The sequence below is a fragment of the Rhodamnia argentea genome, chromosome 10, assembly GCF_020921035.1.
Source record: "Rhodamnia argentea isolate NSW1041297 chromosome 10, ASM2092103v1, whole genome shotgun sequence".
Taxonomy (NCBI): domain Eukaryota; kingdom Viridiplantae; phylum Streptophyta; class Magnoliopsida; order Myrtales; family Myrtaceae; genus Rhodamnia; species Rhodamnia argentea.
The window spans coordinates 14,229,316-14,242,929 of NC_063159.1; positions in this window are offsets into that span (position 1 = coordinate 14,229,316).

Genomic DNA, 13,614 nt, shown 5'->3' on the forward strand with positions numbered 1-13,614 from the left:
CCCCGGCCTAAGAGATTATAAAGTTTCTCCCATTTGGCCAAAACTTCAGCCGAGAAGACGCGTGCGGGGAGGGAGGCCATTGTTGCTGAAGTTGCTGAAAAAGAGTGGATGCGAAAGAGTGCTTAGAAGGTTGGAGATGAGGATATGGAAGCGATAATCGTCTCGGCGTTAAATCCTAATTTAAAGGACAGAAAAAGTCATAGCAATAATTATTGTGGGGGCCGAGTTAATTATCCGGGTAAAACTACAGACGTTTCGTCCGTGAATCACGGATCTACCATCTCGAGGCTCACGAAATTCGAAAAGTTGCGAAATGACTTAAAGGTTCCGCCATATTAAAAGAGGGACAATCATACTGCAGAAAAGATTTGAGGGTCCCACCATGTTAGAAGGAAATGAAGAAGACAGAGCGGGAAACACGAAATCTTGGGAGAAGCATTGGCTTAGTGGTTTTCATCCACGTTAAAAGGGAGGCTCTGGAACATGCATGTTTACTCGGAAGAATTTGGAGAGAGTAAGCATACAACGGAGAGTAGAGTGAACAAAAGGCGATAAGAAGTATTTCAATCCAACATGTTTGGAGGCTACCAAGCACTTACTTGGAGGCAACCAACCTAGACATCCCCGAGAATGAACTGCTGAATTTCGAGGCCGATCCAGCCTGCAAGCCGTAAAACCCAACTCCCTTGGCGGTGAAGTTCAAGATCTCGATAACAAGCAACAACAATAGCAGCAAAGAGCAGCCGTAGTCAACCCCGTAAAAGAAAACATCAAATCAAAGAGCTCGAAGCTGCCTTTTAAGGAGTGCCCTTACGTGAACGGGAAACGAAAAAAATGAGTTGAGCCGGAAGCTAGGAATGGAGCCCTTGAAGGTCAGGTTTTGGTTTCAAAACAAGCGGGCCCGAGTGAAGGTTCGAAGTGAAAGTCATGAACTTGCGTCTCTAAAGGAAGAAAATGAAGAGCTTCGAGCGAGAGATCAAGAGGTATAGGGATGCTCTTAACATCGCTATTTGCCATGTCTCGCAAGCAACCCCATCACCTTTGGTGGCATGTTCCTTGATGAGCCACATCGAGCATTGAAAATGCTCATTTATCGATTCATCCTCCCGAGCAAGTTCTCGCACAATCGGATTTCGTTGGGGATACATCCCCGGAATGTCGGCCTTGCGGAGGCGGAACCGATGCCCTTCGAGGGAAGTGACATGCATCACTACAATTGGAGTTTCCACGATGTCACGGTCGGCCAATTCAACACCGATGAAACTCCGAATCGTAGCCTACATGAAGCTTGAGTTTTTATTATGGGCTTTCAAAATATCACTCTTTTGAGCATTACTAGCTAGCCCTTATGAATTCTCAAGAGAAGTAGAGACATGCGTGAATGAATGTACTCGTTTGTTACAAAGTCCCCATGTGAGACATTCTTCCTTTTACGCCTAGAGTTAATCAAGGGGCAAAGAACAGTACTATCCGCAAATATCATCATGCTTAAATGCGTGAATTCTTTGTCAGATTTGATTGAACGCCGAAAGGAAAAGCATTAAAAGCCTTCACATAGATAGATGCAAAAAGATTTGAGAAAAAATAGCTGCCTCGTTATTAGAGAAAGCAAAAAGATTCGAGGAAATAAGCGCCTCGGGAGGAAGTGAAAAGACTCGAGGAAGGAAATAACCGCCTCGTTCGTAGGGGGAACCGAAAAGATCTGAGGAAGGAAATAACCGCCTCGTTCATAGAGAAAGCGAAAAGATTTGAGGGCTCCTCCATATCGGAAAAGGAAGAAGATGATAGATGGAGTGAGAGATGAGAGTTATTACGAAACGGATCCAAGGCACTAAGACCGAAAAGGAGAGAAAAAGCTGTCCTCTTTCGTAGAGAAAGCGAAACCACCTGTCCGCAAGACTAATAAAAAAAGAGAGAGGAAGTTTATAAAGAACTTGAAGTCTCCATACACCTAGCGACCTTCAGAATCCGTCACGAAAGGCCATCATCGCTTTTGTGATTTTCGGGCAATTTGTTTTTGCAAGTCCAAGAACATCTAAAGCTCATTCTCTAGTCGAAACAGCCATTTTCGGTCTACATATGGAAGGTTTTAAAAGAAAAACACGTTCATTCCAAGCGGAAGTATGGGAACCTTCCTATCCCGAGGATCTCGCGAGTCATGGCCATTGATGGCAACCCCGTTTCCCTCTCAATCCTCGTTGCTATGCTGAGAAGTTGCATGTACAGGGTTTTTGCTTATGCGAAGGCAACGGATGCCTTAGAAGTGCTGAGGCAGTACAAAGAAGAGTTTGACATCGTCGTCACGGCCGTGGTAGGGATCAATATGGACGGTTTCGTCTCTTAAAGATCATTGATTCCCGAGTTAGACATACGGGTCATCGTAGTATCAGCAAGTAATGATCGCGAGTTCATAACGAGGGCCACATTGCATGGTGCTCGAGACGTCCTACGAAGCCGTCTGCGTTCGAATGCTCCAAAACATTTGGCAGCATGCTGTAAGGAAGCAATTACTCGAACAAAAAAACTACGACCAAGCTGATGACGACGATTTTGTCCAAAAGAAAAGGCCCCTTTGGTCCGCTAAGCTTCATTCTATATTCATTGAGGCGGTTCGACTGACTAGGAATCAATTCAAGCACGACCAATGGTCTGTACACGGAATAATGAATATAGACGGACTCACCATGCAAAGTGTCACGAATCACCTTCAAAGGGTTAGAGATAAGGCGAGGAAGCACGATGCAGGTTGGGACCAACACGACGGGACCAAAGTTGATTGGAAGATCAATACCGGGAAAATCTACCGAGCAAAAGGTACTCGGCCACTTCCCAATCAAGAATACATGTCATACCAACCTTCCGCTGGTGGTTCTAGCAGCAGACCGGTTGATCATCCCTACAAGTTTCCGAGCAACGGCGGAAGTTCAAGCTCAAGGGGTCGATCGCTCACGGTGAAAACAAAGTGGGAAATCCGTCGCTAGTGTTAGCAAGTAACACTACCCAATTCGAGTATCAATCAGAAGATTACTTTGATGATGAGCTCACCACATTGATCGCCCGGTTCGGAGTGAAGGACCTCCGAGTTGTGATCCGAAGCAAGTGATTATGGATCCTTGAACAACGATCGTTGGTGTATAATCCAAGACAAAATCAGTCGATCATTGGAATGGCCAGCAAGAGAGGTGGAACCAATCTCTCATGAATACTTCTTTGATTCCATGTATAGTTCCCCTGCGTGGGATATTTTTTTTACTTTCTAGTTGTCTAGAATTTGCCTAGAGTTAAAGGGCGAATTTTCTCCTCCCTTATCAAATGCGTGAGTTCCTTGTTAAGCTAGGCTCGTAGAAAATCAATTTGTGGACGACGCCCCGAACGCCCGTAAAGAGAGATTCCGAATAGCCTTACTTGGGAGAATACGAGTAAAAGGCCAAGCGGACTCAAAGATGGGTAACTCCGTATCGTCCCAATTGGCTCTCAATCATTTCAAACTCGATTTAAGCTTATTTCATTCTCGACAGAGATTGCCAACCTGTTTTGAAAACAATATAGCAAAAAGCGAACCAACCGTGGACGCCAACATCACCACGGCCTAGTGGTTGGGGGAATGACAGTGGTCCGAGGCGTCCCAGGTTCGATCCCGGGATTTGGCATCAATGTACAAAGATTAATAAAAACCTTTTTGCTTCGCAGTTCAATGCCGATTGAAACTTAGCCCAGATGGTTACAAGACCGGAGAGATAACATCCCGGACATACAATCCAATCCAGATGAGTTGATCCTTTCAATTCAAAGTTCACAAGAAATTCGTACAAGGGTAAAGCGGTATCGTTTCAACTCGTTTAGAACATGAGAACGTACATTGATGCTTTCCCTTTTGATTTTTACCGGGTCATCGCTTGCCTTTCCAGATAGGGAAGTATCCCTTCTCCCTAAAATTAATGAAATGAGAAATTCCTGGAGCCTTTGACAATCTCATGTCTCGAACCGGATAATGAAGTTTTGCAACTTATTTGCATGACGGGGGCAACTCACGATCCACGCCCTAAGAAGTTTCTTATGTGCTTGCGAATTCTGTCCACCAAGATAAAAAGTTGCTGCATTTTACATGCTCAAAAACACTTATACATTGCATAGTTTGCGCATGATTGTTCCTCATGTTTAATTTACCAACTCTGAATAAGGAACATGAACCGCATAAGATACATCGAATGTATGGAATGGGGCAGGACAGGATGATGAAAGGCAATCTTTTTCCAAACACGTCCCATTTTTTCAAGGCGAGATGAACGGTGGCCAAATTCCGCATTCCCGAGGTAAAGAGTTTTCTCGCAAAAGGTACGATAACCGAAGTAACGGAGGCGTTCATTTCTCTATCCCAAACACTACGGGTGATCCATTGATTACCCCTTTTGAGCGGTGGTTTCATTTCTTTACCCTGTCAAGAACCACCCTACATCGGGGTCCAGGCACGAGTTAATTCTAACAGCAACACGAGGTAAATGGTTAGAAATTTTCTTGCTCGGACTAACATTAATCTGCGGGTGTTTCTTTGCATTTATACTCGAATTTTAATTCAAGTGCCTTAGGATGATGAAGAGCATTCACTTCTCTATCCTATACACTTCATTCTTTGCATAGCCCACTTGAGCCTACAAATTCATTTCTTAAACCCCCGTTGGTGATCATTTGCTCATTCCAAAGGCGAAGATAGCATTTTCCCAAGGATTAGAATTGGAGATGGTCGAGTCAACAGAGAATTCCCGAATGATCATTATGCTTGTTGTAATTCCTGGTTCAAAGTCATGGGATTGTAAAAAAAAGAAGAGGCAAACTCAGCTTAAAGGAGAAGGGCCCGCTCTAAAAAAAAAAAAAAACAAAAAAACAAAATAAAGCAAAATAAAGAGATGTCGAAGGGCTCTCAAAGAAAAAGGAAAAGAAATCTCTTCTCGAAAAAAAAAAAAAGAAAAAGAAAAATGAGAGTCGGGAGTAAGAAAAGCAAAGGCTGATCTCATATGAAAATTTCAAGCATAAGAAAAGCAAAGTGCCTACCAAAAGTAAGGCCAATGCACATTCATTTGTAAAGTACTTCTGAATTTTGAATGTACATTTTTGCAGGTTAAGTTGTAAATTCCATGTACATGTTTGCATTGTGTCTCTTGCAAATCCTTGACAGACACTTGTTGTGAAGAAGACTCCCCAAGAAATCGGTTTGCAAAATGCAATTTTCAAGTAGAAAACTACCATCCCTCATTCAATGATGGTATTCTTTCTGAAGACATTTCCGGAAGACCAAGATCGGTGACTAGTCGGCGATGATCACCAACGTCAAGCCCCTTCTCATTTAATTTCTGAGCCAAAACGAGCCTTTTCGTTCCTCGGTTCCCAATCCTAGCCTACGTTATAACCCTCCAAAGTCTCTTCTGATTAGGACACTTGAGTTAACGTAGAGTTAAATGATTTTAAGCATCACTCGAAGAAGTTCGAGCAAGATTATTTCTCTCTCATTTTTGCAGGATTCTTGACTTGTAAATCCGGAGCAGATGATGAAGAAATTCATTTCAAAGCAACCTTGACTCAACCGGAGTCCCCTTTGTAAACCTTTGACCTAGCTCTCATTACGGTCCTAATCAAGACCTCCGGATCGACTCGGTCGTATCAATTGCGAGATTACTTGGATCCTTATCGAATGCGATGATGGAAAGATTGAGTGATTTCTCTTGAATCCTCGCAGACAGGATAAATAGCTTTTCTCGAGAGTGAGAGAAAGCCCTTTCGGATCGAAGTCCCCCATTCAGCTCACATTCGAGGTATTCGTAATGTGAGAACCTCCCTGGACAAAATTGGTAATGCAAACTTGACGAATGGTTATGCATGAACCATAGTATGAGTGATTGCATTATACTCATTGTTGAATATGTTTGTGTGTGTTACCTCCGACATTCTATGATACGTAATACATTCCCGATGTTCGAGTTCCCTCCCAAGGTCTCGAAATTCATCCAAGGATTATTGAATGAGCAAGTTTTGCTGGCAAATGCCTACCAGGTACGATACGAGCAATCTGTTTCGTTCCTTGATTAATCGTTTGGAGAACCCAGGTAAGTTTTCTCAACCCCTTTTCAAATTAACAACTCTTCTGATGATAGTTGTTATGATTCAATTCAGGCAATATGCCCCTTTTGTACTTATCGATTCCATTCGATGGTGCTCCTATCAAATATTGTTCAATTCGGGCAATATGCCTCTTCCGTCGTGTCGTGAAGACATATGCATCGGCGATCTTAACATCTTATCAAATCATAACGACGTAGCTCTTATGATTTCGGTCTCGAATCACGAAGACGTATGCACTGGTGATCTTGACCTTTAGTCGGCTCATAATGACATAGCTCTTATGATTTTCGGCTCCTTTATCAAATCATGAAGACATAAGCACCCATGGTTTTGATCCAAACCAAATCATAACGACGTAGCTCTTATGATTTTGGTTCCCCTTTATCGAATCGTGAAGACATATGCACCGACGATTTCGACATTTTAATCAACTCACAACGACGTAGCTCTTGTGAACTTGATGCCACTTCTTTCGACTCACAACGACGTAGCTCTTGTGATCTCAAACGACACACATATCTTGCGCTGTCTCGCATTAGGGAGAAGTCTCTAATAACAGATAGGCCAAATACCTTAAAATCCTTGCATCCGCAAAAAGAAGCTTGGAAATTAAGAGAACCATTAGCTTACGAGAAATTTGGTAAAACAGGTATTCTTGTATGCGATCCATGTGCAGGTTTCTCTAACATGAAAAAGGGAAATTATGACACGTGTTATTTATAGTCTTGCATATCATGCATCACTTCATTACATAAAAAATGGGATTAAAACTCCCGCCAAAAAGTTCATCCATAATTTGCATTGTCAAAATTTAGGATTCAATTTTTGTCTTTGAGCGGAACCTCTACGAGCCTCCACTCAAAGAGGGGCAGCTGTTGACGCCTAAATTTTGATTAATCTATTTTTTGCATAAAAATTATAAAAAATCATCTCACATATTTATTTTTAGCGTACATTGCATTGGCATATAATCGGGCAAGCAGAACACTTAATTTAGCATGCGTCTAGACTAGGCACGGGATAGAAAAATACACCGAGAAGATTTGAAACTTCAAGGACTGTATTGCAAATACTTAAAATTTCGAGGATCGTATTGCAAATACTTGGAACTTCGGGGACTGTATTGCAAATACCAAAAGAAGATGAAGAAGGGGGAAGTGGAAGAGAATTGAGAGAGAGAGTAGAAGAGAATTGAGAGAGTTTTTTAGGAAGAGTGGAAGAGAATTGAGAGAGTTTTGAGAGAGTTTTTGAGAGGAATTTTTAGAGAGGAAAAAGAGAGTTTTTGAGAAAAATCGAAGAGAAAATTCGAGAGTGAAGAAAAGTGTTTTAGTCGAGCATCATCTTCGACGAGTCCCGACACATATTTCGCCCCTCGCAACCCAACAAGGCCATTGCTTGCCATTTTCGACGACAGCCGCGTTCTTCCAGCTCCGAGATCTTGAAGGGAACTATAACGTGTATGTGAGTAAGATTTTGTGTAATAGAAGGTAATCCTTTCCATCCCGATCTACAAAAATGTAATCGTTTGGTTTGAATATTTGTTTGTTTATTTTAGACATGCCACGTGTTTCAAATTTTAGCATTATTACATGTTAATTTATTTTTATAAATACTCGTGATCGGCTGCATTTTCTTTCTTTCTAAATCACCCATGGTGTATATCGTACAAAGTTCAATGTTTTACATCCCCATAAAAAGAAGAAAAAACCAAAAAATTGCATCTTTGAATTTCGAGTAAAATCCGTCAAAATTGCCAAATCAAATATTTTTCATGAAAATGGTACCGAAAGGGCGTTAGAGAAATCCGACGTAACCAAATCCCCGAATTCAAAATCTCTGGTTCGCGGAAATAAGATAGTTTTCTCCCGCTATTTTATTTAGGTTTCTAATCAACCTACCGAAAATGATTAGTGGCGACTCCAAATTCAAATCACATTGCATGTTAATTATTTGAACCTTAAGTTGCGATTTGGTATGGACTTGGGAGAGTCCGAGTTAGGTTAGTTAATTAATTAACCTGATAATCCATTAGCCCGAAAATTAACTCGTTTATTTTTTTTTGTCGCGACAGCCATTCACACGACAACGTAAATGTGCTAGATAGAGCTTACAGGACAACTGGCAGAGAGAAAGAGCAGGGGATGAAAGATGGAATGCCCACTTACTGCGGACCCTTCAATTGGACATGGTAATCAGCACGAACGATTATTAGTTGGAAGAAAATGTAAACTCAATGTGAGAATCTTGGTCCTCCAAGAGCTAAACCAAAGAAACATCGGTAGTTGAATCAGATCAAATCACATAAACTAGGGATGTCAAAAAACCCGCGCCGGTCCAACCCGACCCGGCCCTACTCGAAAATTCACTCTAATTTTCCAGCCTTTCGGGCCGGCTTGGTACTGTTAGGATCGGGCCGGGTCAAGCCGGCCCGGTTGGGCTTTTTTTTTTTCACTTACTTTTTCTTTTTAATTTATCTTATTTTTCTTTTTCTTTTTTATATTCTTTCATTCTACGGACATGTTAAGTGATTTTGATTCAAAAAAAGAAAAAAAAAAAAAAGAGAAAAAAAAACCGACCCCGCTTGAAGAGGGTTCTGGCCGGGTCGGGCTTGGCACTATTCAGTTTCGGGCCGGGCCGAGACCCGACCCGGCCTGTTGACACCCCTAATATAAACATGTAACTCATAACACCGTTTTTATCACTCAAGTTTTCGTTCAAGAATCGCGCCAGCGTTTACACACTGTTTTTATCAGTCAAATCTTTGTTCAAGAATTTTAATTCGATCATTGCGCCGGCATTCCACCAGTAAATGAACAATGTGGCACTTTCATCCAAGTGCGTTATGACTCCACTAGTCCCATATCAAAGTAATCTGTCTGATCCAAATCCATTTCAAATGCATGACCGTAATCTTAATTAGGTCTCAGGTGAATGTCCCGGGTAGTTTGATGACTCGAAATTATTCTATCATTATCCTGACAAAGCTTGAGACCAGCTAATGTATTCAGCTCTATACTTTAAACGTGATTGGGGGAAAATTGTCAAAAAAGTTATAAATCTTTTACAGTTATGCCATTTTGATCCTAAACTTTTTAAGTTTGTCAATTCAATCCTAAATTTTTTTATCAATGCTATTGGCCGAAAATCATTGACGTGGACGCCGACCGTCTTATTTAGCAGTACCGGTGCTGACGTGAACAATTTTTAATAATATCTTATTTTATTTTTTATTTTTCCTTTTTCCTTTTTCCTTTTTTTTTTCCTGAAAAAGAAAAGGGAAAAAAAGGAAAGATAGAAATTAATTAATTTGAAAACATATTAAAATATTATTACAAATTGTCCACGTCAACACCGGGTGATGCCACATAGGACGGCCAGCGTCCACGTTAGTGATTTTCAACCAATAGGAATGAATCGGCAAAATGTAAAAAGATTTAGGATAGAATCGGCAACCTTAAAAAGGTTTAGGACTGAATTGATAAAAGGACAAAAATTTAGGATTTTTTTGTCAATTTTTTCTGATTGGGGACAATGATAAAATAAAAGAAAAGGATAAAAACCGAAGTTCCTCCTCTTCAAATCTTCTTCTGTCTACAACTGTCTAGAACACAATCCATTTCATTGTGGTGTATATGCTCTGCACATGCATGGTCAAAACCCTCTGTAACAACTTGAAGTGAGCGTTCCACCTTAACAACATATCTCCCTCTCCATAGAATCTTCACAGTCCTCTGAGACTGCCATCCTAAGAATTAACGACGATTGATCATTTACAAATCATAAATAGATTGAACCATGTAGCAAAGGACCGTATATGATAAGGATCAAGAAAGAACGTTGGTCCTCTAACCTTGCAATTTTTCGATTTCATCGCAGAATTTTTCTTTTGTGCAATCAAACCTTCTAATCACACCCGCTGTGCTCCCCTCTGGTATATCTTCTAATTCTGCAACAGCTGAAAGGAAAGTTATTCTGACGGGCTTTGTAACAGCTCAAGGGAAAGTTACATTCAAAGATTGATGTTGTAATTAACTAACAGTGCCCGAGCTTTGTTCACGCGAGATCCATAGAGTTGATGTGGATGGGTATTATTCTGCGACCTACCCTCTTCCCGATTCAAGTTTATTATTATTACTATTTTACTGCAGATATAAGATTATTAATAATTTGTTGATCCGATTTTTATTTTGGATTCACAAGTAATGTAATGGCTCAAAGCCATGAATACTGGCTGTTACTGCGTTTCTCGAGCCGATACTTCTCTGGAATATTTCCTCTATTAGAGATAATCAGAATACTTCTCTTGATCTCTGTATTGTACATATATCTCCATCTTATTATGCATATCCTTAATTAAATAATTATCTATTAAAGCCTATTTAGGCAATTGTATTGTTCAATATCGGAATATACAATTTCTCGATTCTCTCTTCGTATATATATTTCTCATCTATTAAAGCCTATTTAGTCACGCATGTGGATAAACTCAATCAAAAGTTAAAAAGTGTGCTCTTTTTTTTAAAAAAATCTAAATGTAATTATAGCATGTTGATCTACGTCGCAATGTGAAGTTTTCAAGTATCTCATATCGAGAAAAGTCAAAGTGCAAAAAAAAAAGTTAATCCAGACATGCCATTAGCGATGATATATATATCCAAATGTTTATCTTTTGTGTATGGTTCAAAAAGATATCGCTGATTGGAAATCTTGAAAAAGATTTGGACCGGAAGGGGTTTCTCTGAATGTTCCCTAAAATACAGAAGGAACAAGAAAAAGGAGGGGAGATATAAAGACAGGCTTTTACCGAAATCAAGGTGACATAATGCCGGCGTCCATGGATTATCCTTCTCCAAAGCGGCTCCGCTCTGAATCTGAAGCCGAATCTGCCGACAAGGTAACGAATTTTGCTGCATGTGGAACTAAGTCGTAAGAAGAACCCACCCTTTCTCTTCGCTGAGCAAACGACTGCATGTACTCGTCTCAGATTATGGTGGAGGATTTTCAGTTTAATACGTTGGCTGATGGAGCAAAAGTTGAACTTTTTTCTTGGTTGGGTCAATGGGTCTTCAATATTCCTTATCTTGTTGTTTACGACATGAAGTTGAGCTTTTCTTTATTTTTATTTGTTGAATTTTCCTGCTTCCTATTTTCCATCAATCTTACTTCCAGATTTTAATTTCTAACCATGTTTTTTGTTCTTTTTTTTGTGAAAACTCAATCCAAAAGGATCGGATCAGCTGTTTGCCCGAAGATGTTATAGGTTTTATATTATCTCTTTTGACATCTAGAGAAGCACGAGCAACTTGTCTTCTTTCCAGAAGATGGAGGCATTTGTGTACTTGTCGGGTCACCAACCTTGATTTCGACTGGTATGACTTATTGGCCGGGATGAAAGATAACCCCAAGTTGTTGGAAAAGGAGAGGGCGAGATATGTGGAATGGGTGGATAATGTCTTGCATCGTCAAAGTGGAGGATACCATTTACATGTACATAGATTTGCATTATGATTTGACCTGAATATCTCATATTAGTCTCACATCGATCGATGGATTAGATTCGCATTGGCAAAACGAGTTAAAGTTCTCCAATTGTGTTTCGAGCCTGAGTCATTGAAGGATTTCTGGCCCGATCCCGACGGTGACCCTAGTCGCTTGCCATATATTTTAGGGCAGGAGACACTTATGGATGCTGATGTAGGGTGTTCACAACAGGCTTCGGGTCTAAGTAATTTTGGCTTGAGCCCTTGTATTTCTTGGCATGTAGGCTTTAGGTATCTCGAAGAGCTCTCCTTGACTCGAGTCACTATGAAGGGAGAATTCATTGAGCAACTTCTTGCCAATTGTCCGGTTCTGGAGCAATTGATTTTGGTACTTGTTGCTACTTTGAATATTCTTAGAGTTTCCGGCCGATCACTGAAGCTGAAATACTTGCGCATACATAGTTGCGATGATCTTGAACGCATTGAGATTTATGACACTAATCTTGTGTCCTTCAGTATGTGTGGAGAGGAAATTCCATTGTGTTTGGACAAACTCCCCCAGCTGTCTGAGGTGTCCATTATATTATCTATGTTGGAGCTTGTTCATGTGACCTTTTCTCGGCTTTCAAGTCTTTCTTGTCTGCAAATTCTCAAACTTGTTTTTTTTGGCCCTAGCGTAAGAGCACTGAGTGATTTTCATAAGGTTTCATAAGCTATTTCCTTTTTACAATCTGTGTTGCCTTTGATTCTCTCTCTGTCTAATACGCAGAAAAACTTGCGTATTCGTGAACTACCTAAATTAACAAGTGTCAAGCGATTGGAACTGAAACTTGTAGGATGTGTAGATGCAAGTCTACTTCCGTTGACTCACTTGATTGAAGCATGTCCCTCCTTGCAGAGTTTGGTGTTTGAGGTGGGTTTTCGGGTCTCATTCAAGCCTTCACCAAGCTACTTGTTGTATCCTATTTGAGTCTTTGCTTATATGAATTGTTGGAGCATCATGTTACAAGTATCTATTCAATGTGACAATCCACACTAACATAATTACTTAGCAAGATTTTTTTTTTTCCACTGGCATTCTCCAATGCATCGATATCTTGTGGTGATCAATAACATATGACATTCTTCTTTTGCCACTGGAAGACACATTGGAGATGCTATGCAAGCGAAGAGAACTGATAAGAGTTGTTAGACCTCCCCACCAATACTTAAAGGTCATTGAATTTTATAATTACTGTGGTCGACCTTGTGCTCACGAACTACTGAATTACCTTGTCGAGAATGCCATTGCTCTGGAGAAGTTAGTAGTAAATCCCAGTGATGAAGAATATTTCTTCTCGGACGGGATGGAAAGCGTGAAGGAATATAGAGAATGTGCTCTGCAACAGCTCAAGGGAAACTTACCTTCTAGAATTGAGTTGGTGATTAGTTAGGTGAAAGTAGAGCACCATTCGTGTGGAGTCCACAGAGCTGTTGTGGATGGCTTTGATCTGCAAGCTAATTCTCTTCCCCTTGAAACTTATTTTTCGACTACGGATATATGTTTTGTTTCTTATTTATTAGTTGCTTCTGATTTTGTTAGTCGGCTTAATAAGTTGTGTAATGGCTCTTTTGCATTTTACTCAATATAGAATGCGACAAGGCCAAAAATAATGGATGTTTCTGGTTTTTGGTTTAACTTCCTCTTGTGTTTCCCCTTTTTGTTGGTGATTAAAGTGGTAGCAGGAAAGAATGGATTTATCTAGTTATGGTCTAGATAATGCAGTCAAAAGCAAAGATTGTTGTGTGCCTAAATGGAAGTGCACGTCACTTGGTACAAACATTAGCTTGACAATAGTACAATACTGTGCCTAGATTGACGTGGGATTTCGACTGGCCATTATGACCGGCTTTAGCGGGTCGCAAATACAAATGCGTGGGTGAAAATTACTGCCCTGCATACACAAAGTACATGGTGAAGTTGAGTTACTGTTGCGTACTATGCAAATTACTACAATTTCCAAGATAAATAATGACAAAA